The sequence below is a fragment of the Grammomys surdaster genome, unplaced genomic scaffold, assembly GCF_004785775.1.
Source record: "Grammomys surdaster isolate TR1022 unplaced genomic scaffold, NIH_TR_1.0 146, whole genome shotgun sequence".
Lineage (NCBI taxonomy): Eukaryota > Metazoa > Chordata > Mammalia > Rodentia > Muridae > Grammomys > Grammomys surdaster.
Genome location: NW_021604604.1, coordinates 1,426,045 through 1,453,815, shown reverse-complemented (window position 1 = coordinate 1,453,815; position 27,771 = coordinate 1,426,045). Strand labels below are relative to the sequence as shown.

Here is a 27,771-nt window from a genome sequence, read left to right as displayed (position 1 = left end):
ATCGTTCTAACTCATGCGTCCTACTGGTCCTACTCAGTCCAGCTGAGCTCTCTAGTCTTGATCACAAATCACATTCATTGAGTTTTTTTTTTTTTGTGTGTGTGAGATATTTTCATAGAGCTTGCTTTTTCCCTCCAAGATAATCACCTATAATTTGTATGTTAAGTAGAACCCTTTAGTTGAGGGTTGTCTTCTATTTCATCAGAATAGAGCCTTGTTACTGGCCTTTACCTTTTCTGTATCGGCTAGTGTCTATGGAATCTCTGATATAGAAGATGGAAAGGATGTCCTTCTGAACCCTTTATTGCAAAGAGCTAAGATGAGATTCTTTTTAATGAAATTAAAATAAAAAAGAAAATGCTATTTCACACAAACAATTCTTCCTTTTAGTTGCTGTTTTATATTCTAAACTTTTTGAGTGCCACATTTCTTTTTTATTTATATACAGAGGTGAATAACAAGCATAGTGCATAGCCTGGCAAATAGACTACACATGCAGTATCTTTTTGATGAATATCTGTATTAAATTAGTGGATGCTGCTGCTTCACTACGCTATGAGCAGTTCATAACCTCATCAATAGTTTGGGAAAGTGACTATGTCAACAATTCTTGAAAGAGCTGTAATTGATGAATTTCTTCTCTTTGAAATGTTAGTGCTATAGAGAATTATAGCAAGAATTGACAAATGGGTTTGCAAGAACTGGAAAATTTCAGCAAAAAGGAAACAATGAGTAGAAGGAGGAGACGGCCTACAGGCTGAGAGAATCCTTGCTAACTTTACATCTGACAGGGAGTGATGTCTAGAGTTTATAAATATATCAAAGGGTCAACATCCAGGAAATCATTCAAGGATGGGGAGATGGTTCAGTGGGTAAGAACATTTGGTGCACAAGCATGAGGACCTCAGTTTGGATTCCTATCACTCTGAAAAAGCCAAAAGTGACCATACTTGTTCATGAGCCCAGCACTGGGATGGGGTTGGGGGGCATTTGTAGAGACAGAAGACATGATAGGGCTTACTGGCTGCTAAAGGATCAAAAACATGGTGATAGATCCAGTCTCCAGAGAATCAAATAGGGAATGATAGAAGAGGACACTTAACATTATTCTCTGACACACTTGCGCAAAGACATGTACACACATGTGTAACACACACACACATACACAAATCAATAAATGAACAAATAAATTGAGCATACAGTTTCCAAAAAAATATTACTAACGGTGAGTGAGAGATGAGAGGCCAGATAGAAATAGAGATAGATGGATAGATGACAGATGGGTGGATATACATAGATAGGTAGATAGATAGATAGATAGACGTATGTATAGATATATAGATAGATAAAGATAGATGGATAGATAGAAATAGATATGGATGAAGGATGGATGAATGTATATAGATACAGATGAATGGATAGATGGATTAATAGACATATAGAAAGGGAGCATGGTATGCATGTAGAGGTCAGAGGTCAGTTTTCAGACTTCAGTCCTCTCCTTCCTCCATGTGGGGCAAGATGGGAAGTTGGGTTGTTAGGCTTGTTTGCCAAAGGAGCACAACCTGCTGAACCACCTCCCTGCCTCCACCCAGATATTTGGCTACTTTGGATATGGAAAAGAGTTCTGCTAGTTCAAGGGGAAAGACTTCCGCAGAAATCTAGGCCTCTGTTGTTTGCTGTTGACCTCGGAGAGCCACAGAATCTTTATGAAGTGTAAATAATATGCCACAGGTGTGCTCTGCTTCCAGAAGGTAAAATCACCTGGCTGTTTGCCTGCTCCTGGGAGAGCAGGGAGAAGTCTGTTTGATGTTCTAGCCTTTCAGGTAAGGCTCTTCTGCTTGAGAATGAAGGAGATTCCTTGTGTTACAGAAGGCTAATTAGTCTTAAGTCTTATCTGAGTGGCTTGATTCCTATTTGCAGGAGGATGAAAGTAGCACTATGCAACTGGGATTTTCTATAGAATGGAGTAAATAGTATTTGGAATTCCTGAAAAGCATGTTTGAAATATTTGAGAAGAGGAAGTAGGAGAACAGGAAAGCAGTTGGGACCTACAGACATCTACTTTGAATGTGTCATGTCTGCATGCCTCAAAGGCACTCCAGAGCCAACACACCCTCGCTGTCTCACACTGCCAGTCAGTTCAGCCTGCCCCCTCTGTGTTCTGTATCCCAGAGAGTGACACTATTCACCAACTCACACAAGCCAGAAACCTGCAAGTCCTCCTGGCCATCTCTTTCTTTGCCACCATTTTATCCAAGTCCTGTTCTTTGAGATCATAGATATTTTTGTCTGCTTTTCTTACTATCTGCAGACACCTCTACTCAAACAAATTCAAATTCAGCATTACCAATGGCTCCTTTTACATGTGCTTTCAGTTCTCTGCTTCCTGTTGCAGTTAGGAGAATTGAGACACTTCCTGTTAGATACACACAGCTGCTTTCTGGACTTCCAAGGTCCTGCGACCCAGGGTCCTGATCATTCCTGCACTTTCACCTTTTTCATTGCACACGTTCACACTCTGCACACTTGCATGACTTTCTTTTAGTTCCTATGCTGTACTGGGCCCCTGCATTTCAGGACAGCAGTGGGCCCAATTAAGTCTCCGGATTTGTCTCTATTGCCATGCCACTGGGCAAGCTGTGCAACAGCGTTTTTTTGTAGCGACTTCTGTGTCTTTTCACTGGGTTTGGCTTTAGTGTTACCTGTTTTCATCCCATCCAATTTTGTCATTCTGGTTATAACAATCTCTATGTCTCTATTTGTATGGTAGTATTACTTTGTGTCAGGCTCTTCTGTTAGACTTCATGAGACATAGGCCTGTTTGAACTCCAATGTTATCGTTAGCTCCCAGTACAATGCTTATCAAAATCGTTACTTAAATATTGGATAGATGCAAAGTTAAACATTACAGGAAGCCACCCAATTTACATATTGCCCCATTTTCAGAGACTTCTCTGCATCAAGTTATGTTTCTGCAGTGGTGATGGATGTGTTCTGCTCCATCCCTGGATCACCTAGTCCATAAGGCGGGTGATGGTAAGGATTTTAGTTTTAGTATTTTTTTATTGTTGGAGAATTTTGCACAAGTATATAATGCATTTTGGTCAAATCTACCCTCATTCCCTCCCATAAAACCCTCCTATTACTTCCCCTATCACTACCACCTCCTAATTTCCTAACCCACTGAGTGCTGCTGGTATGTTCATGGGTATAGGACATGTACTGAAGCATCCATAGCCTCTTAGGAGCTGTATCTTTGAACAAAACCAACTCCTCTTTCCCCAGCAGGCATCAGTTTTCAAGAGTTCCTTAGTTAGGAGCAGACCTCATGATCTCTGCCTCCATCCCTGCTGGGGTTTTGACTGACTCAATTTTGAGCAGGTTTTGTGCATGTAAGCAGGAAACATGACATTATAGTTCCATCATGCATTTCTTTGTGGATAGACACGTCCAGCAATACCGCTGATTGATTTTGGTGATGGTGCACATCTCCTGCATTGGTATTTACTGCCTCACATCCTCTTTACTAACAGACATTTCAGGATAGACTGTTGTCAGTGAGCAGCTGATACTCAGAGGGCTAGGGTTCTATTTCCACTGGTACAATGTAGCTACCAAGTTCAGTGGTTTAATTCACTAATGCCATGTGACATCATTTACACTTCAGTTTTAAAAATTCTTACAAATTTCTTAAGTAAACATGTTTAGGCACATACTGTTTGTTATTTGCTGAAGAAGAGTGTTTTATTTGTGGTTTGTTTATATAGTCAAGATGGCATACTGCACTCCTGGCAGGTGATCTGTGTACTTCTCAGATTTTTCCATCTCCTGTTGTCTGCTGTTCTGTTGTCTGCCCTTATCCTTCTTTACTTTCTTTCTATCCCTTTTCTTCTTCAGCCTAGCTCAAGACCTTGTCTCTTAATTACATGCTTTCATGCTAAAGTCAACCCGTAAATACAAGCATAAAGACAAAAATGTCAGCTTTCTATTTTGAGCAGGAAATTACCTTCTTGGAATATTTATAAAAATGGATGACTTCCCTCAGGAGATTCATTCATCAAGACAGAAGTTGGTCCTCCTGTGCAAAATGAAATGGAAATAGAAGCAGTCAAAATACAGCAGGATAAACACAGCAATCAGAGACTGAGGAGGGAGGGGAAGCCTAATTTGAAGGGAAAATGTTGGCTGCTTGTGAAGCAAAGAAATAGAAACAGCAAATGTTCCTTCAAATTACACCAAGAGAGAAATGTTATCTAGAGATGTTATGGAGGTTGAATATTTTATCCAGAACTTCTTTGAACCAAGGCTTGGTACCTGGAATTGGATGTGAGGTCTGGGCCAGAGTCAGCATCTTCATTTCATGGGATTTTGGATTGTAAGAGCTGGAGGGTACCATAAGGCAAGAAAAGCGATTCTTCATCTCAGATCACATAATGGGCTCATGTTATAACTGAAACTACAATAGTTATTTTTATTCCAGAGCACTTTTGTGGCTTTTTATAAGGACAATGGTTCTCATAAACCAGTATTCAGGTAGCACCTGCACTCTTCCTTAGCCTCTTGAGTTTGCTGTATGAGATGGAGTCGTCGGATAGTCATACTCCTGTTCTGACAGCTTCACCATCAAAAGCAACACTTACTAAAGCATAGCACAGTAGACAGACTATCTGACTAGGGCAGTGTTCGTCTTTGAATATGAAATGTCATTAGCTATTGGCATCATTTTGTGAAATTCTAGAAACTTCCAAATAGGTCTAAGGAAAGTGCCTCAGCATAATAAAAGCTTACCTGAAGTAATCCAGTTAGATCCGGGAAGGAGACCAGGCTGGCCACTATCACTAGTTCTTTTCAGTATGGTGTTAAAAGCACTAGCTAAAGTAATGAGACAAAACAAGGAACCTAAAGGCTAAAAAAGGGAAAGAGAAAGTCAAATTATCCTTGCTTGCAGATACTATGATATTATGCATAAGAGATTTAAAAATCCCACCAGAAAACTTCTAGAAATACTTTCAGCGACAGTGACAAGATAAAAAATTAAGTTACAGAAATTAGGAGTCTACCTATATGCCAATAATAAGCATGCTGAGGAAGAGAAATATCTCCTCTTCATACTTTTGTCAAAAAGAAAAATATCTGGGATTATACCTATAACATGTTTTTGAGATGAAAAGACTTATGAGGTAATTTGTATCCGTCATAAGTGTGTGTGGAATTATGGTGAGCAGGCTTAACTTAACTTGTTCATAACAGATTATGATTTATGAAAAAAACCAATCATTTGTTTCCTAATCCATCCTTCCCCTTCTATGCCTTAAATATCTCTTGAAGAAAATAGTATTTGTTTAATAGAATTTTCTCTGTGCAGTATATGGAGAAGAAAGTAGTTGTCAGTGTTTACAGTTGCTGTTATAATTTCCCTTTGCAGTGGAGGTATCTTACTTTCTACCTGGCCCATTTATTTGGACACCAAAGTCAACATTTTCATTAAAGTTATTTACACAATACTCAAAGTTGTTTTGATTCTGTTGCTGAGCTCTGCAAATACAGTCTCTTTAAGAAATACTCGTTCTCTCTTCCTGCAGAAGACACATGAAGCATACATTTGATTAAAGTTGTTTATTCCTTTAACTGGACAATCACAGTGTATGAAACATGTGGAGGGGGATGGAGGCTTCACTTTAAAGTGATCTAGTCGTCTTCTGACAGTCAAAGTATGAAAAAGACGCTGAGAGCTCTGGGGAAGAGAAGATGCAGATGACCATGTCTCCCCTACCCCAGCCCACCTACATCAGGTAGCAAGGTAGACAGGTGATTCGATCTTTTGCCAAACAGCATGCTCCTCGGGATTTAAAGCATGTAGGTTCTCATAGGGAAATGGGCAGCAGCTGTAAGAGAAATGGTCAGATTGCAAGGGAGAGGTGAATGAGCTTTTGAGCTCATGATGTGACCCACACATTTGAGACAACCAAAGATTCAACAACACAATGTATGAAAAAGATAACTGCTTACCTGCCACTAACCATCAAGGCTGCATAACTATTAGATCAGTGGAGAGTTATTTTATCATACCAGATTGCTAAAAAACAAACAAACAAACAAACAAAGAGACAAACTCCCTTTTGGACATTCTTTGCTGTATTATTACAACTTAACTAAACTCCCAATTGGCAGTATAATTTCTTCTCCATTGTCCCTATTTTAAGCTTTGCCGTGTGTGTGTGTGTGTGTGTGTGTGTGTGTGTGTGTGTAGCTATGTTGTCCAGAAATAGGAACTGTTGGGGAAAGATTACTTTTAGGATTATATAAAATTATGTTTGTTTGAAAAAATGACTGGGGCCATTTGAATTCCATAAATACCATTCTTTAGCTCCACAGGAAACTGTACAAACCAAACAGCGTTTAGAGTTCTTTCCAGAGTGCTATTCAGGTCTTCCTTCATCAGGATTGCCTGAAAGCCCACAAAAATAAAGACTTTGAGGTGCTCCTAAAAGGTTCTGATTTTTGACAGTAAAATCTCAGGTAATTGTTACACATCTTAAATACGGTGATCAATGTTTTATTAAGTGGTTATCAACCTTCTTTTATAAAATATGTTCCTTGAATTCTTGAAGCTCTTATTTGATAGCGCTTTGTCAATAGCTACAAACACATAACAGACAAAAGATCTTCATATTACAATCTGTTTTCAGCATCCTTTTCCACAGCCGGCATGAAGAGATATTGGGAAGGTGTTCAGAGGGGAAACTGAGAAGTGGGCACTTAAATTTGACTGCTTTCGTGCCTAGGTTTAGCTCAGATATAGCACCAAAGACCAATCATTATATTGGCTTACCTCTATAGTCTCTGCCATAGACATATCACTTATCATGTATTTATTTGTTTGTTACTTATGTATGTTTGATCATTTAGGTGCAAGTGTGGTGTGTAGGTACCTGTGAACAAATGTTCACATGAGTGTGGAGGCCAGAAGTCGATGTTGTTGTTCTTCAGGAACCACCCTCTTGTTTTAAAAGATATTCACTTTCTCTGGGCCTAGACCTTGGAGTAGTTGAGGCTGTTTGACTAGTATCAAGCTCTAAATATCTACATGTTTTTGAGAGCACTCAGTTCCTTATGCTTGCAATACAAATACTAGATCAACTTAGCAATCTCTTTAGGCTTTATATATAATTTTTAAAACACATACAACTTGTACCTTGAGTGGAATCCAAATTTATTTTGCCCAATTATCTTGTTTTATGTGTAAAGAAAGTGGTGCTGAAACAGGTTTTGTGATTTGTTTAAGATCACACTTCTAATTGTTGGCAGAGCTAGGGTAGTGGTCTATTTATCTGGTTCCCACATCATTTACTGGGGTGGGACACACTTTTCTAAAATTCTGTGTAGCTGCTTACTTGAAGTACAGTGCTTTATAGCTGAGATAGCATCTCTGTTGTTATTCTTAATAGTGTCACTGCTTCCCAGGTCTATTTCTACTTATTCTTACATTGTGGGAAAACAGCTAGAAAACACATTTCCCCTTGAGTGAACTTCTGTGTAAATTGTACACTGCAGTGGGATTGATCCCTACTCTTTGAGGTTGGATTTGGTGACACCTTATTTTAGGTGTCAGGGCATGGCACATTTAATTAGCATTCAGTGTAATAGCACTGATCCGTGTGAATCCTGTTGATTAAATGTGCATGGTAGTGTTACTGTACCCTGAGCAGCATCTACACACCCACTGTTACAGTCACCAGACTCTTCTTTTTCTCTCATGCTCAAGTTTGGTATAGAGAAACAAAAAGTACTTTCTCTTTCTTCCTTTGGAGTGTTTATATTCTTAGCTGGAGATATGCTCACAGCACCCAGTGGAAGGGTACAAGAAAGAAATCTCTTCCTTCCATTCTTTGCCTTTTCTTCAGTTAAGGAGATTTTGGAATCTGAATGTAGGATTTATACAATTATGGTAAAAAAAGATCATACTGTTCCAAGACAGAAGCAAGACAGAGCTACAAAATAGTCAGCTCAGTGGAGATCCCTGCCTTGAAAGCTCATCAGAAAGGAGGGGCTGCCATACTCTATGCAGACAAAAACAGTAGTCCTGGAAGCCAGAAGCTGAGCCAGGAGAGCATTCATTTTTTATCACAAAAACCATGTTGCCTATAACCAACTTAAGCAAGAAATTCACCTGAATCAATCACAGTGGGTTTGAATCAAGAGAAGGCAGGCAGAATGAACAGATGTGTCATGAAAAGTAAAGACAAACAAAAGTACAGTGGAAATTTACCCAGAGAACTTTAGAGAATCATGAAAACTTTTACATGTCAATCTAATCTTACCCAAGCCACAACAACAACAACAACAACAACCATATTAAAAAGCAAAGGAGTAGTTTAGGAGGAGATGTAATGCACTGTTAGCTTCTTCAGGGGAAGTTATCAGTACACAGATGTGTGGGCCTGCTAGGATGATAGATTAGGATATCTTGAATAACTGGGTACAAATGAACACAATTTTCACTGAAAACTGAATATGAAATCAAAGCACATATTTAAAATGTAAGGATTCTCCCTAGAAAATGAAACCTAAAGAAAATCTCAACCCAGAACACATAGTTGAAATTAAGCTTGGGGGTGGGGCTGGAAGACTGGTTCAATGGAAAAACGCTCTTATTGGGCAAGCATGAGAACCTGAGGTTGACTCTCATTACCATGGAAAACGCTGGGCATGGCAGCACCTGTGCCCGTAACCTCCATGTTGTGGAGAGGTTTGATGAGCGACTCCCAAAGACAGAGTGATAGAACAGGACACACACACACACACACACACACACACACACACACACACACACACACAAGGAGTGCAAGGGGAGGGAGACATTAAGCGTGGATATTTGGGCTGATATAGGAGCAAATCTTGATAGCAGGATGCTTCTCTTGAGTATTAATAGATTTCTAGTGGCAAGCTCTGGGAAGAGCAGACCTAAGGCTATTCAAAAGTGGCTAAATTTCTTCCATTAATTAGTTTATTCATTCATTTTACATCCCAATCGCTGCCCTCTCCCAGTGTCCTCTATCACACAGTGCCTTCCCCACTACCTCCTCTCCTCTTCCCTTCTGAGATAGGAGAGCCCCACCCTGGCCATTCCCCCCTCCCACTGGCACATCAAGTCTCTGTAGGGTTAGATACTTCATCTCCCACTGAGGCCTGACAAGGGTGCCCAGTTTGGGGAATGGATTCAAAAGGGGCTAAATTTAAGCTTCCAAAGAGACTACATTCTTCAAAGTAAATGGCATAGATAAGCAAACAAACAAATAAAACATACTTGATAGGTAAATAAAACAAAGAAACCCTTCCTCGGGTCCTGTTTTGATTACTTTCCTATAAATGGGATAAAACAGCATGATGGCCAAGGTAACTTAGGGAAGGAGAGTTTATTAAGGCTTATGGTTCAGAGAGATAAGAGCTTACTATGGCTGGAAGGCAGCAGCCATGGAAGCTAGAGCAGAAGCCGAGGGCTCATATCTTGAACTGCAAACATGGAGAGAGCAAACACAAAATGTTATTGAGTCTTTAAACTCTGAAAGCCTGTCTCCTGTGCTTTACTTCCTACCTCAAGGCCATGCCCCCTAAATTTTCCAATCAGCTCCATCAATTGAAAACCAAGTGTTTAAATGCCTGAGGGGTACATTTCTCCTCCAAATGAGCACAGTGCCTTTGGTTTGGGGGGAGCCAGTACAGTTTTTCTGTAAGATATGTAGCTTTAAGCCTCAGGCCTGAGAGTATTTAGATCTAGAGTGTGAATTTAAATGAAATGAATATTAGAAGAAATTTAAATTGAGCCATGATTTTAAAATAATCCTTGTTGGAGACTTTTCTGTGGTGTCCAACCACGTCAACCACATATTTTCCCTCAGAAGCCACCTATGACTCAAGATTTTGGAATTCCAAGAAACTAGACTTGGTCAAATTGTATAAGATAAAACAGGACAAGCACATTAGGAAGTTATAAAAAATTAAACTTAATTACTTACTTAATTAAATACAATGAGCTGTTTTAGATGTCCAGATACCAGCGAACATGATCATCAACAGAACATTATATGATGCTTAATAAATACTATGTAAAAAGTGAGAAGGAAAAAGGTAGCAATAAGTGAGGGAGCATGAAATATGCACATCGATTTAAAAGCAAATTATATCAAGAAATGCAAGAATAGCAACTAAATGTAAAAGTCAGATATAATAAACTCAGACGATGAATTGGTAAATTTGAAGTCATGGATGTCATGTGGAACACAAATCAGGAAAATAAAAGGGAAATCTGCCAGACTGAGACACATGTATAGTTAAATCAAGTACTAATATACAGCTGTCCAAATTAGATTGACAGAACAGAATGAAGAAGACCACATAGTTGAGGAAATAATGTCCCATGGATCTGGAGAAGTGGGGCAGTTAATAAAATGTCTTCTGTACAAGCATGAGGACCCGAGTTCGATCCCTAGAATGTCCACAAAAAGTCAGGCATAGTGTTGTATTCATGTAAGCCCAGTATTGGCTATACAGAGACAGGAGAATTCCTGGAGCGCACTGGCCAGCAGCCTAGTTTACTCCTGGAGGTCTGGGTAAAGTAAGAGACCCACTTTAAACACCAAGGTTGACATCGTCAAGTAACAATACCTCAAGTTGACCCTTGTCCTATATACAAACATTTAAAAATATAATGCATTAGCATCTTTCAGAACCAATGAAGGATAATTCTTAGGTCCAAGAAATCTATATCATCATATTTACGGTAAATAAAAACAAAATTCAGACAAGGTCAAGAACTCATCAAATGTGTATTTCAAGAATGAAGATTGACTAAGTAAAAAGCTATAAGAAAATGTTATTAGTGGACCCTCGAAAACAACATTCTAATACTAAGATTAAAAGAAACACAAAAAAGAAACCTCATTAAGGCTGAAATTCTAAAAAGTAAAGAAATCAGTACAAATATTTACAATAGTTTCTGCAAATCATAAAAGTGTCAGATGAAGAAATCTATTGGTAAGTGTGGTATTAGAACAAATTGCAACATGCAATTAAAGTGCTGAATAATACTAGTATGCAAACCAGATGGATTGAGCTGGTCTAAACTTAGATGGTGTTAGAGGAGGATGAGTGACAGGGTTGCTACTACTCAGCTCTTCCTGACATGCCCACCATGGTGATGTGCGTATCACTCCAAAGTAAGAACTAAAATAATCTATGATATTAATGGCATTTTCTCTATTTCTCAAGTAGGAAACTAACAAGACACCACACAATGGGGTATCCATTGGAGCATGGTGAGGTCACTAGTAGTTACACAACTAAAGAGTATGTAGTATTTAAATTTTACATTTGTGTGTTTATGTATTGTGTTAGTTAGGGTTTCTATTGTGCTACTTAAGGCTGTTCTATACTCAATTATTCTCCGAGACTGGACTAGTTGTAAATTTCTGCATTAATCTCCACCTACTACAGACAAAAGCGTAAGGGTTGAAATATACATTGATCTATGGATACGTCTTTAGGAGTCAGTTTACTACTGTGTCAAATGAAAGGTCAGGACCAAAAAGCAAGTTGCAGGGAAAGATATATTGGGCTTACACTTCCACATTGTAGTCTGTCACTGAAGGAAGCCAGGACAGGAACTGGAACAGAGCAGGAACATGGAGGCTGGAGTTGATACATGGGCCATGGAGGGATGTTGCCTACTGGCTTGCTCCTATAAAATCACAAATAAATTAAGCACTTTCTTCAAGAGGGAAGAATTTGGGTACAGTCACAATCTGAACAAAGCAAAACCAAGCTTCAGAAGTATAAAAAAACCCAATGTCCAATTATCTGGTTTTCACTCACAAATCTTCTGGGCTTGGATCACTTTTTTGGTTCCACCATCTGCAGCATACACAGCTTGTCTTCTAGGCTCGAATGGGCTCTGCTCCAACTGGCTCCACTCCACTGCTGCTGCTTCTTGCTGGTCATCCCATGGTTCTAGCATCTCTAAAATGCTGGGTTCTTCTGCTGAAAGTGGGCTGCACTTTCACCAAGCCAGTAAGCAGCACTCTTCCATGGCTACTGCATCAGCTTCTCGCTACAGGATCCTGCCCTGTCTGAGTTCCTGTCCTAACTTCCTTCAGTGATAATGTTGTGGAAGTATAAGATGAATTAACTACTTTCTCCCCAAATTTCTTTGGTCATGATACTTCATCACAGCAATAGCAACCTTAAGACATGTGTTTGTTTGTTGTTGTATGTATCTGTGTGTGTGTGTGTGTGTACAAATGTCTTGGCACAGATGTGGAGGTTGGTGACAACTTTAAGTACTCAGTTCCCTTCTACCATATATGTTCTGCAGATTGAACTCAGGTCCTTAGGCTTGGTGGAATATGTCCTTGTCATTGAGCAATATCACCATCCCTCCTTTATGATTTTAAGCATTAAAATACTAATTTTTAACTTTAATTTTTTTAAAGATTATAATTACATCAGTATTCCATTCTCTTTCCTCCTTTGAAACACTCACATGTCCCCTCTTGCTCTCTTTCATATTAATGGCCCCCTTTTCTTTAATTGTTGTTACTAATATATGTGTCTTCATATTTTAATGGGAGAATTATGAATGTGTGGGCCATATGTACATAGCCTGTAGTCACATAACTTGAATGATTTGCATGTTCTGATTTACTAGCTAGTCTAAACTAGGACTCAGATCCACTGGGACAGAGCTCTCACGGTAATGGTTTTTAGTTTCCTGAATCTGTCTTTCTACCATTAGTGTATATCAGAATGGGGAAAAATAGTGCCTAAAACGTACATACTGCAAATGTTATGCCAAACCCTGTATCAAACAAGTTTCCCATCTCGATATAATCCTCATAAATTTAATGTTTCCTTTAAGGAAAACAAGGTACAATGAGAATAAGCCATTTGCCTACGGTAACATACTTGTAAATTGTAGATTTTGAGTTTCTGAGTTGAGTGTTTTACCTACTATGTTTTATTGCTTCTCAAATAAAATGATAAAAGGATGATGAATGAGGGTAATTTAGAATCCTGAGGAGCACATAGTTCACTTTTTCATTTTACAAATGAGAACAGATGAGGTGAATGACTTATCCAGGGATAACCACATAGTTGTGGCTTATTCAATGTAGAAGGAAGAACTTCAATTTCCCTCCCTATTTTTACTTAATAATAGCATTTGATTACAGATGAGAGTTGAGTCTCAGTGTTCCAGGACTAGAGATTCATTTTAAACCATTTCTTGCTTGTGCTGGTGTTTATTTATAGATTCGGTTTTCATGATGGAGATGAGGGCAATTTTCAGATTGCTATTTAATTATATCACAACCATTTATGCATGCCCCAAGCACAACATGTCCACAGTTAAAATATACATCCCCACTCAGGAAGGAAAAGTTGGGACTGTCTTATCAAAGGCTCTTTCATTTGTTTATTTTTTAAAAGGAATTTATTAACATTAATCTTGGTTGAGGTGATGTTTTATCAGCATTTTTAACAGCTTGCAAGTCCTACCCAGTATTTCAGGTCTCCCTTATCTGTCTTAGACTTAGGCAGCATTAAAAGCTAAGTAATCATCCAAAGAAAGAGTCTTGGCATAGCAGACTGAGGTTCAGAAGTGGAAAAAAAATTAACAGCTTTCTAGATTGGTCTCCACAGTTCCATCTACGTCAGGAAGTTGGTCTTTAAAACCTGTGGTCCATTTTCTTGCCTCTTCATCAGTAACTTAGACCGTCCCCAGTTGTAATTTCTCTTCTTCAACCTCCATGGCACTTCCTGCTTACCCTGCTACTGTGTGAAATTACCTGTAATTATTTTCCTTTCCCATGTTCTTTTCTCTTTCTTTTAAAAATTAGTTCTTTGAGAATTGGTTTCAAAGTGTTCTGATTTTATTCACCTGCTTTGCAAACTCTTTCTCAAATATATCCTTTCCTCCAATGCACAAACTTTGTGTGCTTGTTCTAGCTAGATTTATGTCAATTTGACAAAAAGTAGAGTCATATGTGAAGAGGGAACCTTAATTGAGAAAATACCCCCACCAGATTGGCCTGTGGGCAACCCTGTGGTACACTTCTTTGGTTAATTATTGATACGGCAAACAAGAAGCCCAGTGGTAGGAATGGGTTACATCATTTGGAGTTATTTGTCAGTGAGGTCCCAAAGGCCCCAAATTGTGTGTTACTGCCAATGATATTATTTCCATCCAGAATTTTGTGATAATATACAATTGTTTGAAACACCACATGCTTGAGTCATAGAATGTAGAGAAATCAGGCTGGTATTCATCTGGAAGCTTCACTCCCTTTCGCTAGCGTTTATTGTGCTAGAAGATGGGAAGATGTGCACACAACGGCAGGAGAAGGTAATCATGAGTCTCGCTGAGCTGGGAACCCTGCAAGCTACGGTAACTACTGGCTTGACGAGACATGCCCACTGGTATAATAGTCATGTGAATATCAGGGCAGTATTACACAAATAACTTTATGATTGGATTTAGGGCTCACTCCACAAGATTGAAATCTATACCTGGCACTATTATCAGGTCAAGAAACCATGAATCAACAAGCCCCCGACTTAAGAGAGAACCTACTGCTATTATCCTGCTCAAAGGACACAGTAGTAAACTGACTCCTAAGGACGTATTCATAGATCAATGTATATTTCAACCTTTATGCTTTTGTCTGTAGTAGGTGGAGATTAATGCAGAAATTTACAACTAGTCCAGTCTCGGAGAATAATTGAGTATAGAACAGCTTTAAGTAGAACAGCTATATCACACTCCTCTTGGGGTTCAGAGATCATCTCAGAAGAAGAGGCAGAAAGATTGAAGAGCCTGGGTTGGTTGATGACTCCAAGGGAACAGTGATTTCTAGATGCACTCACGTGGCTGCACATGTGAACTCCCACGACAGCATGCATAAGACCTGTGAAAGGGCCATCCCTCTAACTGATTGTTAACTATTGTATTTAGTTTTAGCAGTTACTTGTTCCTTCATGATTTTTCAATAATGACTGACTAATTCTTACTAGTTTTCTTATCATCAGAATCCCATTCTGTTTTTTTAAACTTTGATTTAAGATTTACAAATTTATATATTCTTTCCTATGAAGGAACAAAAGGAGAAAGAAAAAGAAAAGAAGGGATAAGGAAAACCATGAAGTCTGGTGAGACCTAGGAAGTCAAAACCCTGCCTGCCTGCACATAGCAGGTAGCAAAAGCACATCAGAACTGTTCATGTGCTGTCCCATGAGAGGCCTTCAGCTGAGATGACACTCCCTAGCAGTGCAGCACACAGTGGCAAACCACATCTTCTGGAACCAGCAATCTGGAAGCATGGGGATAGTCAACTATAGTGTGTGCAGCCCTCAGGATACAGGGCTTGGCAGAGGTGATGCCTTCTATCATGGATTTGCCAGTGTTTAAAGAGACCATTTCCCCCCTTTTAAATAATGGGGACCAAAGAAAAGCACAGGGGTAAAGGTTCTCTACTGCAGTGACAATCTGCCAGTCACAGCCAGAGGAGAAAGAGTCCTGTGCCTACTGACAGTGCTGGGTCCATGCACAGGCTCTACTTGAGCTCCTCAGTCACCTTTGCTGAGGTCTGTCATTTTGGGACATTTTACTTCCTTCTGGTCTAGTTCATTCTGAGCCCAAAGTAGCAGTTTCAATAACTTTGCAAACTTGGGTGTGGACTTTTGATTCTCATAATCCAGAACAGCCTGGTTAACTTCACTCCACACTTTTTGCATCTGCATCATGTGGAGGAGGTCTCCAAAAGGCGACTCCTCAGGGCTATTGAAGGCCAGCAAGGCCAATGTACACTCCATTCTGTGAGGCATCCTCTACTTTCCTCACTCTGCTCTGCCAGTTGCGTCTGGGCAAACGCCAATGCTGCTTCTGTCTCACACTGACAGAATCAATCAAGTGTTGTTGCTGAAGGTGGAAGTAAAGATACCGGTTTGTGGCTAGGAGCTCTGGGTAGAGGCTGCTGATCAAGGCAATGGACTTCTGGATCTGACCCTTTAGAATCATCTCCGGAATCGGAATCTTGATTCGCTCATCAAGAGTTTCTAGGTCCACACTTGGTTCTATTTAGACTCCATCCGAAATTTCTTTGTTGCTTCCTTAAAGCCCTCTGTGACTAGGTAGTTCATGATGAGCTGGTTCATGTGTACTCGTTGAGCATGTAAGTTATTGAGCTTTTTTTTTCTTCCATCCATTCATCTTTGGTTATTTCATCGGGCTTTTCTGCATAACTCATTATGATTTATTTTGGGCGGATCCCGCTTCCTGTGCAAAAGGGTCTGGGTGGCGGCTCCGCGGCTGCTCCCAGGGCCAGGGAGGGGCGTCAGAGATGGCGGGAGATAGAGGAGGAGGCAGAGGCCACGGTGGAGGTAAGCCTGGACCAGAATCCCATTCTTAACTTATGCCTTCTACTTAATACATTGCTGTTAGGAAACGGTATGCCCTTACAAGGCAGAGACCCAATCTCACATTCTTTGTTTCTCTTTTGTCTTTACAAAAAGAATTGACAAGAATTAGACATCTTGATTTATTTGTCATGGTTTGGCTTTTAGGAAACATTTTATTGCTGGGCGCCCTGTTTTCTCACCTGTCCAGAACAGCGTATAAGGACTGAATTAGATGGCCTATTAACTTGCAAGTATTTGTTAAACTGATGCTGTACGGCATTGAGGAACAGAAGGTTGACTAAGACATAGATGCTTCATTCCAGTGCCTCCACCATCTCATGTGAAGGTTGGTGTGTCAGCTGTTGTTACATGTGGTGAAATTTATGAAAGTGAATGGAATTCAGGCACATTTAACAAAGTAAAAATATTTCCACAGGGTGGATTTAAATGCAAACACGGATTCAAAAAGCATGTGAGGAGAAAACATCCCGAGGAAGAGAAGGAATCCAAATATTCCCTATGTGCATCAAATGAATCAAGGCCTACAAATAAGAGAGTCTGTCTTAAGATGTATCAAGGGATTATGAGAATATAGTTGGAGTTTTGAAAATTATCTACTTATCTATGTTGTGACTACTAACTTTAAATTTACAAATAAGATATAAATATAATGACACAATAAGACTGCAATTAACTTTAAGAAAATGGATACTAGGACTCAGTGGTTAAGAACACTGATTGCTCTTGCAGAACACATGGGTTCAAGTTCCAGTACCCATGTGACAGTTAAACATTGCTTATAACATCAGTTCCAGGGGCATCTGATAAACTTTTCTGACCTCCAAGGGCACCAGGCATGCTCGTACAAGCAGGTGAAACACCCATATGCATGAAATAAAAAGTAAACAAATTAAGAAGAAATTAGTTGCCTCAACTCTTCACCACCATGGGCATCGTTAGCTAAGACTTGTATTAAATTCCTCAATAATAAGATCCAAACATAAGTGATCAACTATATGAGTGAAGAAGATATAATCAAAACATCTCATGTCTTGGGATTTTACGGTTAAATAATTGAAGGTAGGGTTGGTTGACATAGTCCTCTTTCCTGCAAAAAGACTAAGAAGACTGAACGCATGCTCAGTTTCATTGTGAATCCTTACATGCAACACATAAAAGATATCTCATGACATGGAATTTTAGAAAAAAATTCACATTTTTTACATTAAATTATTGTTACTGCTTTCTTACGTAATGCCATTTGTATCAGTCTGGGTGAGATTTGCTTTTATAGACTAGAATTTAAGAAGAAAAGTATTTGGTAAATTAGATAATGGCATAGATAATATTGTGTTTGAAGAGTTCTCACTATATGATCCATCCATGAAACAGAAGATGATAGGCTGAAGAAATTTTGTTAGTTCAAGGAAAGAGAAAAAACGTGGTTTCAAAAGAAAAGATAAGAATGGTAAGAAATGTCTAAGGACAAATTGATCAGATAAAGTGATAATAAAAAAATATAGCCTTTTTACTAGCAAAACAGATATGCTAATCAGGTGAAAAAAGAGATAATCACATGAACAGCTAACAGTTTCATGATGCATTTATCTGTGTCATTATATATTCTCCTACTTGAATATGGGTGCCACAGATAATTTTTGTTTATTTTAGTTCTAGATAGTTATATACTACAATAGATTTTTTGAAATGTTTATATCAACTGAGTCCTAATGGAATCAAATGTACTCTATTCCCTTGATTACTTAAGAATCCCAACGTACTAAATATGCATTTAAATTAAAAATCAAGCTGGATGTGGTACCACAGGCCTGTAATCTCAGCACCTACTGGAAGCAGGAGGATTAGCTTCAGAGATATCCAGAACTAAAGAATGAGGGTGAGTTTGTGGCTAGCCTGTCTCAGAAAAAAGAAAGAGTGAAAGAAAGAAAGGAAGGAAAGAAAGGAAAAAAAGAAAGGGAAGAAGGAAAGAAAGGAAAGAAAGAGAAAAAAGAGAATATAAATAAATAGAATATAAATTCTACTGCAATCAACTTTAACAAAACAATTTGAAAATTTATTGGAAACAATTACAAATAAGACGAGTTCTTTTTGTTGTTTTTAAGACTTGGTTGTGCAACTTAGTGTGGCCCAGGACTTGCTGTGTAGCCAAAGCTGCCTAGAACTTTCAGTCTCCTGTCTCAACTACCTCAAGGATAGATTATACATGGTCACATCATACCCAGTTTAAAAATATGGGTGTGATACTAACTCCTTCACCCAGCTGTATTTTTAACATAGTTGCAATTTAAATATGTAACAATTGTAATATGCATAATATCTATATAATTTTTATATCTTGTGTTGCCTTCTCTCTTCATATTCTGGGATAAAAACAGATTTATGTTAGCTTATCAGTAGGCCAAGTAGGAATTTAGGAAAAAGAGATTAACAGGAGATAGGCAAAGAAACAAAAATTACATCATGAAATCCTGAATGTCTGCCAAAAAATTGCTGTTTGAGCTGGTTCACAAAGTTGAAAATAGGAACAACTTTTGGTTATAACATGCAGTAGACTACAACAGGCCAGCTGTCTATGATAAGTGACAGTCTTAATTCCGAGACCATCAAGACATTTCTTTTGCCATTATCCTGTCATAAGAAAGGTGCCAGGGCTCCTGGAATCCAAGCTCCATGAGTTTCATTGGGCTATATAATTTCTTTAAAAAACGGTATTTTTGACAATTTCATACACATATACAGTGTATCCTGATCATACGCATCTAAATTGCAACACTTTCACCCCTATGGTCCTCTCACTTTCTTTAAAAAGAAATTGTATAATACATTGAGTTCAATTTGTACTCAATCTACCATGCCCCCAGAGAAAAATGACTCTCTTCCCATACAATCATCAATTGCCAACAGCTCCTGAGCTTGGGGTGGAGTCTCATGAACCTCTCCCAAGCCCATGCTAGAATAGTTGACTTGATCTTGAACAGGTCTTATGCAGGTAACCGTAACTACTGTGATTCATGAATTAATCACAGTAGTTATGTCATGTCCAGAAAATTACTTTCCATAGCACTTGCCATCATCCTCTAATTCTTAATGTTTAAAGTACTTGGCCTCAAATCCAAGCAGAAAAACAGTTGGTTACCCCCATAACAGTTATGTCACTATTGCAACCAAGAGCGCATCTTGTCTTATTAACACTGCATTATGCAATATCCACTGCTAGGTAAATTCATTGATGATTATTTTTCCTCCACCTTTTGACACTACACAAGCTAGCCAGCAGGAAGGAAATTTCCTGTTCAGTTATAGCTTGATTTCTCTTTTGTGAAACCAAAATGTGCTGTGTTTTTAACAACAGGCTATTATATTACTATCTAGTTATTGTGTGCAACCAAGAGCAATTGAAATAGCCTGTATTGTTTTAGAAGTTCTGAGGGATCAATAATCAATAACTCCTTAATCATAACACATAGGGAGGGATCTCATATCTGCCAATGAGATTTTCATTTACTAATCCATTACTTTTGGGAATAGCATTGTCCACCTATCCAGGTTATCTCTGTTCAAACTGTTTTTGTTGTTGTTGTCATTGTGTATTTTAACTGGTTTACAAAAGGCATACATACACACACACACACACACACACTAAAACAAACTCTAGTTCTTCTCCTCTATTTATCCCATTCTCACCCCTACTTTAAGCCTTTAACTCCCATATGGATTCTATTATTTTTTAATTTCATGATCTCTTTCTAACATCATGACCTCTTCCAGGTACTTCACATTAAGAAAGTCTAAAAATACAAAGCAGGATTCACGTATGAGGAAGACATATAGCATTTGTCTTTCTGAGCCTGGATTACCTCACTTTGTATAATTTTTTCCAGTTCTGTCTATTTTATTGAAGGTTTTATAAGTTTACTTTTTCACACTCATATAGGTACTACATTTTCAGTATCCATTCATTTGTTAATGAACATCTAAGCCAGTTCCATCTTCTTGTTATTATCAGTATTATCCAGCGGAGATGGATGAGCAAATATCTCTGTAGTTGGATAGAGATTCCTTTAGGTATATACCCAGGAAAAATATAGCTGGGTTGAATGGACTTTTAAATTTTTGAAACCTCTGCACTGATGTATGTGGAGGCTCTGCTAGTATTTACTAACACCACTACCACCAGTAGTACAGAAGTGTTCCCTTTCCCACATCCATACCAACATTTTTTTGTTACTTGGTAACTTGTTTTCTTGATGATATCAATTCTGACTGGGATTTTCAAAGTAGTTTTAATTTAAAATTTTTGATAGCTAATAATGTTGAACCTTTAAAATGTTTTTCAGCTATTTGTATTTCTTCTTTTGATAACTATTCTGTAGCCCAGTTTTGATTGGGTTATTTTTTTGGTGTTTAGTTTTTGAGTTCTTTCTATATTCTAGATACTAACTGGTGAGTGTATAGCAGATAAAGTTTTTCCCTCATTAAATTGGACTACTTTTCCTTTAAAAAAAGTATTCTTTGCTTTACAAGATCATTTTAATATCATGAGTGCCTATTTGTAAATGATTGGTCTCTTTATTTCCTGATCAATTTGAATCCTATCCAGAAGGTTCTCCCCTATGCCTGTATTTTGAGGTATACTTTCCACTTTTATTGTAGCAGTTTCAGTTTCTGGTCTTATGCTATGGCCCCTAATCCACTTAGAGTTTATTTTTTGTAAAAGTTGAGAGATGAGGGTCTAGTTTCACTCGTTGACATGTAGATAACCACTTTCCTTAGCACTATTTGCTGAAGACATGCATAAACCAACACGGAATATATCCAAGAATAGGGACTATATAATAGTAAGAAATACAAAGAACACTAAGGTATGGAATTGCTGGCACAGTTGTGCTGAGTTGACAGCTGAAGTTCTCAGATCTCTCTGGCTTTCCGAAGCTCCTTAGGTGCTGGGTAGAGGTGGGAGCCATTGGTCTCTGCAGCCTCTGTGTTCCGTGTGGCTCTAGTGTGTGGGGAAGGAGAGGCTGCAAGTCCTTTCCTGGCAGTTTCCTCAGACTCCAGCACAGCTTCTCTCCTGAGTGTGGTATGAGAAGCAGCACTTCCCTTTCGTTACTACTGTCCCTGTGCCCTTTCTAGGCCGTTTAATTGGGATGCCAGAAGGCTTGCAAGCTGCCTCAGATTCTCAGCTCTCTGGTATCCTTTCCTGCAGAAAGCTCCCTTGGGTTAGTAAGTTCACCTACAAACTCTGTCTTTTGTAGGATAAGAGCAATTTATTCAGGCTGTGTCCTGTAACCTCCATTTTTATACTCTCATGATAGCAAATACTGTATGCAAAATTTTATATCCGAAAAGCACTGAAATCAACAACTTTTTCTAAACACGAATTTAGAAACGTTTCCTAGAATAGCTGATTGCTTTTGTCTTTAATCGATCGATTACTCAAGGTTACCGTGAATCAATACATTTTCCCCTTTGATACACCTTGCCTATGACCATCGGATTGTTTAAAGCATTGTGAAAGCTTATTACTTTCAGTAGAGCTGTCCTGAATCTCCTTTCTAAATCATCATGTTATTGGCTCCAGATAATGAACTTGTGAGAGAGGAAGTAAAGAGTTTGAGAATGGAAAACAGAACTTAAATTACTATTATTTTTTGAAATGAGTACAAAATTCGAAGCTAATCAGTAAAAGAAGCTAATCAATGAAAGAATAAATATCTTAACTCGAATCATACAAATCTGAGTCAAGTATCTACAGAAAACGTTGCTTCTGTACTTGCCTTCCACATCTATCTGCACACACATATGTACACACGCACAGAAATTTATTCCCTAGACAAAACTTGTGTGGAATATTAAAAAAGGCACACATGCTACCGCCGGCCAGGCACCAGCGGACAGGCCAGGCTGTTCTCAGCCCAGCAGACTCTCTGATTCAGAGCTCTGAAATCTCTCCACCCTGCTCGCTAAGCTCCCATGGCGGGGCGCTGCCCAGAAAGCGCCACACTTCCAAGTTCCTGTGGCTGGCTGAGGTGCCCGGCTGCTGTATCTCTCTCCCTGGAAGCCAGTTGAATGGCCCTGTGAAGGAAACCACCACACAATCTTAGTTTAGAATCAACAGGTAACACAACCGCTGGGCGCAGAAACTAGCATCCCAATTTTATAAGCTACTCTGTTATAAATCCTCCGGTGGTGAATCCTGGTGGATCCGCCACTTAAACTGACAGCCTCCGGCTACCTGCATTATGCTTCCATGCTCATGCTTCCATGCTCTCTCCCGGCAAAAACGGAAGTTCTCCTGCCTCTCCTTTTCCTCTCTCTGACCTGGAAGTCCCGCCTCCTTCTCAGTGATTGGGGCCAGTCCCTTGAAATCTTTATTCATTGGGAAAGGTTCTGCCACAAAAACTCACCATTTTTATTAACCTGGCTTATTTTATCCAAGCATTTCTGTATTATTTGCAATACAAGATATATATTTGTCCAGAATTATGTGGTTCATGGGGGAAGTAAAAAATGGTGATTAATGATTAAAAATTATAAGGATTATAATTCAGGGGGCAAAGTTGGTTATAGTGAGTTGGATATGTAATTTTCCTAAGGAATGGATGAAAGATTCTATCAATTACAAAGACTGCAACAAAGTATATTTTGCTTTTATTTGAAAATTTTCTTTTACACTTCTTGACCAAGGATATAGTTCATTGATTTCTAAACCACCTTTGAGATTTTGCACCGCTTTTTTGTGGATCAACTATAAAAAGAAATACACTTTGTACACTGTACTTTAAGAAGTTCATGATTCCTTTTTCTTATAGACAACAGAAATTGTATTTGTAATTATACTTTTTTGCATAAGAGGAAATCATAATGTGGGTGCTTTGTAGAGTCCGTGGAGGATGCTCCACTGTGGACTGTTTCATTACCTGACTTTGGAATGTGGACATTAAAGTAAGTCCCCTAAGTCTATAACTTCTTCTTGGTTAAAATTATATAGGTTAATTTATAAATTAGTTTTTTATATTGCCACTTTTGTGCTAGATACAGTTTTATTGCTACTTTATAATCAATTGACTACTAAAAGATGAATGAGATTGCAATTAGTTAAACCAAGGGAAGAAATGTTTATTAAAGTAATTAAGCAACAATATTTAGATTAGTGATAGTAGGAAGAAACTCAGAGCCAAATTATTCAACAGAATTTTAATCAATATTAAAATCATGTCAATTTTAATGTTCTTAAAAATAAAAAGAGTATAGTTTCTTCTTAAGCAGCTTAGTTTGCACAGCAGGACACTCTTAGTTTATAAAGTCATGTTCCTTTCAATTGCCTGAGTCATGTTTCTGACTCACTGGGCTGAGTTTGAGAATGAGGTTATTTAAAATTTTTTGGGAATAAGGCTGCTGAACTTGGTAGGGAAAGCAGATTACAGAGATAAAAAGGCAATATGGAAAGCAAGCCTATAGTTTGTATGCCTTCTTTCCATCTGCTGAAAAGCACATTAATGATTTCTATATTACAACTGGTACGCCAGTTGTAACACAGAAGTGGTTCCTCCAGTTACTAAGAACTTCCAGCTTTTCCTCCTAAGAACACAGAAATTGATTGCCCTACAGACACTGACATTTTCTTTGCTGTTTAAAACATAGGGGCAATTGATTCATGTTGATTCATGAGTTAATACTCATCAGATTGTTTTAAAAAGAAGGAATGAAAATGCCTGCCTGCCTTGTCACTGTTTCATGTGGAAAGTTTTTCCTTTCCAATCCACTACTTCACCTAGTCTTCCTTATGTTTGTATCTCCTCATGTTGGTTCCCACCCACCCTAGCCTTTGCCAAAATCTGGAGTTACCTACTTTTTGATTCTGACTATAGTTATCTTTTAGTTCTAAATTTATTAAAACCAATTTTTATTATGAAATTCAACATTAAATCCAGAGTCTAAACTGTCTTGTGACTTTTGTGGTCATTTGTAGTAATCTCCTAAATGGCCCCTCTACTTATCTGTTTTCTCTCTATGGTTCCCTCAACATCATCAAAATAATTTTCATCTTTATGTGTAAACACAAAAAGCCGGGTACAGCTAAAACAATTCTGTTCAATAAAAGAATTGTTGGAGGTATACTACCTCAGATTTTAAGCTGTATTAAAGAGCTATAGTTATAAAAACAGCATGACACTGGTATAAAAATACATACCTTGGTCAGTAGACTCTAATTGAAGAACTAAATGTAAGTGTGCAGACCTAGAGATACCTGATTTTTTTTTTTTTTACAAAGAATCCAAAAATACATGCTAGATAAAGGACGGAGATCATTTTCAGGAAATGGCACTACTGTTCAAACTGGATAGCCCCACATAGGGAGTAGATGAAAATAGATCCATACTTATCACCCAGCACAAAGCTTAGCTCCAAAATGGTCAAGGATCTCCCTATAAGATCAGACATCCTGAATCTGATAGAAAGGAAACTGGGGATAGGCATGAACTCATTGGCACAGGAAGATTATCTGAACAAAACACCTATAGCACAGGCACTAAGAACAACAATTAATAAATGGGACCTCATGAAACTGAAAAGGTTCTGAATGACAAAGGACACCATAATTTGGACAACACATCAAGCTACAGAATGGGAAAATATATGTATTTTATCAATTGCACACCTAATACAGGGTGAAGATCTAAAATACATAAAGAACAAAAATAACACCAAGAAAACAAATGCAATTAAAAATGAGGTGTGGGGCTAGACAAGGGATTTCAAAAGATGGAACAGAAATAACTGAAGAACACTTAATGAGGTGCTCAACATCCTTAGATATCAGGGAAATGGAAATCATAACGACTTTGAGATTCCATCTTACACTCATCAGAATGGTCAAGATCAGTTAAACAAATGACAACGCATGCTGGGAAGGATGTAGAGAAAGGGGAGCACTTATTTACTGCTGGTGGGAGTGCAAACTTGTACAACCACTATGAAAAGCAATGTGTTGGTTTGTCAGGAAGCTGGGAGTACATCAACATCAAGACCCAGCTATGTCACTCTTGGATGTATACACAAAGAACTCTACATCCTAGTACAGATACACTGCCTCATCTATGCTCTTTGCTTCTCTATGCATAACATCCAGAAACTAGAAATAGCCTAGCTGTCCACCAATTGTTGAATGAATAATGAAAATGTGGTGTAGTTGCACAATGGAATATATTCATCTGTTAAAAGATTATGAAATGTTCAGTAAATGGCCAAGAGTTGTATAGCTGAGTCTGAAGTAGATCTATTCCCAGATTTCTGAGGAACCATCAAATTGATTTTCATAGTGATTGTACAAGATTGCACTCCCACCAGCAATGAAGGAGTGGTCCCATTTTTCCACATCCTCACCATCAGGAGTTGTCACTTGTGCTATGATCTTAGCCATTCTGACAGGTATAAGATGGGATCTCAAAGTAGTTTTGACTTACATTTTCTTGTTGGCTAAGGATGTTGAACATTTCTATGTGTTTCTCAGCCATTTGAGATTTCTCTGTTGAAAATTGTTTGTTTAGATTTGTCTAATTTCTTAAGTTCTTTATGTATTTTGGATATTAACCCTTTATCAGAAACTTTTCACATTCAGTAGCCTGCTGCTTGTGCAATTGATAATGTTCTTTGTCTTACAGAAGCTTTTCAGTTTCATGTGGTCCCATTTATTAATTGTCAATCTTAGTGTCTGCGGTATTGGTATTTCTGTTCAGAAAGTCATCCCCTGTGCCAGTGCTTTCAAGGCTATTCTCCACTTTCTCTTCTATCAGGTTCAATGTATCATGTTTTATATTGAAGTATTTGATCCACTTGGACTTGAATTTTGTACAGGGTGATAAGTATGGATCTGTTTGCATTCTTCTACAAGTAGATATCCAGTTTAACTAGCACCATTTGTTGAAGTATATATTTTTTTTTCTGTATGAGGGAAGGAAAACTGTAGTTGGAATGGATTTTATGAAAGAAGAATCTATTTACATTAAAAAATAAAAATAGCTTGGTGATAGTGGCTCATACCTTAAATCCCAGCACTTGAGAGGCAGAGGTAGGCAGATCTCTGTGAGTTTGATGTCAGCCTGGTATACAGAGTAAGTTCCAGGTCAGCTAGGGCTACATGGAAGAATCCTGTCTTAAAAATAATAATAAAAAACAACTATGAAAATTTCAGGTTACAATAGATAGAGCTAGAAAAAATCATCCTGAATGATATAACCCAGGTCACAAAAGATAAATATTGTATGTATTTTCTTACATATGAATAGCAAAACCAGTTCAATGTTATTTTTGTAACTTCCTGCTTCATATTACTTTGTCTAGGCATTCTTTTCTCTTACTACTCTTTTGCTTATATATTACTGTTTCCTTATATGGTGTGTGTGTGTGTTCCTTGAGTTTTTTCTTTTTTTGTTTGTTCATTTTCTAACAAGAGAAAAAACATAAAGTTGGATGGGTGGGTGAGGATGGGGGAGGATCTGGAAGAAGTTGGGGGGAGAGTATGATCAGAATAAATTGTATGAAAAAAGATTCCTAATAAATAGAATTAAAAATAGAAAAAAAAGACAAATCAGATGCTCTTTTTCTCCAGTCCAGAACAGACAAAGCAAAGAATGTTTTTTTTTCTCCTTTACTGTTCAAATAAAATGTAAATAAACCCAGTGGGAAATATTGCCTCTTGAATGTGTCAAGCTCTCTACACACAGAGGCATTTTCTTTCCCACTACACTATTCTCCCAAACCTTTATAAGGCTCTCATCTTCAGAACTCTGCTTAAATATCACTTTACAACGAGTTTTGCTTTAAAATGACTTTGGGTCAGGAACCATAGAAGTGGAGACTCTCATATGTATTCTTAGACATTTTTGAGAGAATGCTTCCAGAAGAAGGGAAGTGAAATATTTCAGGGTCAGAGAGAAACACTCAGGAGGATGCTTGCTTGCAGAAAAAAACCTCATGCTCTTTATCTCCAGGCCATTTGTGCACATACTAGTCAATCATTGGCTGTGCTCAGGATGGTAATGATGAGGACAGTCTCTGGGTGAGTAAATTTCTGTTCAGTTGAGAAAGTTTCCAGAGAAAGTTCAGCTTTGAAACTGATAGTGGCTCATGCAAAATAACGATGAGCAATCTGTTTCAAGTACTAGCAAACAGTGTCTGCTACAAGTAGCCTCCATAATGAGGAGTCCTGATTAAGTTTCCACTGTGACATCAAAGTTACTGTGTTTAGTTGTCTATCTATCTATCTATCTATCTATCTATCTATCTATCTATCTATCT

General features: G+C 38.2%; 1 protein-coding gene and 1 pseudogene across 1 annotated transcript in view; one reads left to right on the top strand and one right to left on the bottom strand.

The window, feature by feature from the left end:
- Nucleotides 1-27,771, top strand: part of Gpr158 (G protein-coupled receptor 158) — a 353,010-nt gene that overhangs the window by 71,351 nt on the left and 253,888 nt on the right. The window lies entirely within an intron of this gene.
- LOC114618955 lies at nucleotides 15,622-16,301 on the bottom strand (annotated as a pseudogene).